Here is a 1,703-nt window from a genome sequence, read left to right as displayed (position 1 = left end):
ACCACTCTGTTTAATCTTTTACTCCAAGATTCATTCATTGCTTCCCCAAAATTCATGTGTGACTCAAACAGTGAAATAGTGACAATTTCAAATGATCGATGTTTGGACATGTATTATGAACTCAAGAATGATTTTATAGTCTTTTAAAAGTCAACTAAATAATTGTTCTCATTGCAAAGCACACTGTTCAATTAATGTCATATAGCATCAGACACTGTACCTGTCCACCACCGTGAATAACAGCATCAAATCCTCAGTTGCTTCCAGGCCTGTCTGACGTGCATAGACTGTGATTTTCTCTTTTACTATGGTTTTTCATTCGAAATCTTAAAATGAAAAACAGGAGAATTTCATTTTTTAAATGAAATGAAATGCAGTGAAAATTTTCATAACTTATTTGCAAGATTTGAGACACATTTTGAGTAAATACATGTTGCTGCACTTTTATTTTGTTTCCATAAAGAGAAATGGGTAATCACGGGGACGAGATAATAGGGTTTAATTCTGGAGTCAATCCTCTAAAGGTATTCACATTCTCAAGAGACGAGAAAACAGTCACATGGAAATACATGGAATCATGCATGGCATCACAAAGTTGATCCCGATCTCTGTGTTACTTTCAAGACTTTTGCCAAAGTAAAAAAAAAAAGTAATTGCTTATTAAATTGCCTATTTTTTTAAATTTTTGTCTATTTCAAATGGATGAGTATTCCACTAACTGTTTATTATTTTATCATTATTCTTCCCTTTGCCATTGTGTGTGTGTGTTTGTGTGTGTGTGTTTAGTGTAAGTTCAACCTTCATTCCAACTCTTTTTTTTCTTGTTTCATTTTATTATCTGTTTCAAGTATACAGCACATTGGTTAGACATTTATATAATTTATAAAATGATCCCGCTGATTGCTCTTTCTCTCCTCTGGCCCTACACCTAGCCATTACATTAATGCTAACTGCATTCCCCATGCCATGTTCCCCATTTCTGTAACCATCTATGAACTATTGATTGCACTTCTTTAACCCTTTGGCCCCACAAACTCTCATCCCTCTGGCCTTCACCAGATTGTCCTCTATATTTGTGAGTATATTTCTGATTCGTTTGTTCATTTTGTTCCTTAGATTCCACATATAAGTGAAGTCATATGGTGCTTATCGTTCTCTGTCTGACTTATTTCACTCAGCATAATAACCTCTAGGTCCATCCATGTTGTTGAGAATGGTTAAGATGTCATTGTTTTCATGGCTGAGTACTATTCCATTGCATATATGCACCATAAAAACATGGAACGCTTCATGAATTTGCACGTCACCCTTGCAAGCAGCCATGCTACTTTTCTGTGTATCGTTCCAATTTTAGTATATGTGCTGCCAAAGTGAGCACCCAACTCTGTTCTTGAGGGAAATTAATGAGAAGAAACTAAAGAAATCCATTGTACCACGTTTAAAGAAATATTCCAGCAAATAGAACAATGAGTAGGAAAATCTAACTTCTTTTTTATGATATCAGAATTGTGTTGGCTTATTGCAATTATTGTCTGATTGCGATCCTACAAGGGGATGAGAGTACAGGCTTCCCAGTTCTCAGTGCAGAAAGAAAACAAGGTGAAATAAAACACATTGAGCGTCCATGTGTATAGAGAATCTGTCTGCATAGAGAACGCATCACACAGCAAATTCTGTATTCCACTCTTCCATTTAAATTCTCC

The 1,703-nt window shown here is 35.5% G+C and overlaps 1 non-coding gene across 1 annotated transcript; it reads right to left on the bottom strand.

The window, feature by feature from the left end:
* Positions 1 to 1,272: 1,272 nt before the first annotated feature.
* LOC111734205 lies at positions 1,273 to 1,378 on the bottom strand. The gene has a single exon (XR_002778369.1). It is a non-coding gene; the product is annotated as a U6 spliceosomal RNA (small nuclear RNA).
* Between the last annotated feature and the right edge of the window lie 325 nt (positions 1,379 to 1,703).

The sequence above is a fragment of the Pteropus vampyrus genome, unplaced genomic scaffold (assembly GCF_000151845.1).
Source record: "Pteropus vampyrus isolate Shadow unplaced genomic scaffold, Pvam_2.0 Scaffold868, whole genome shotgun sequence".
Taxonomy (NCBI): Eukaryota; Metazoa; Chordata; class Mammalia; order Chiroptera; family Pteropodidae; genus Pteropus; species Pteropus vampyrus.
Note: the sequence above shows the minus strand (reverse complement) of the source record. Positions and strands in the feature narration are given on the sequence as shown.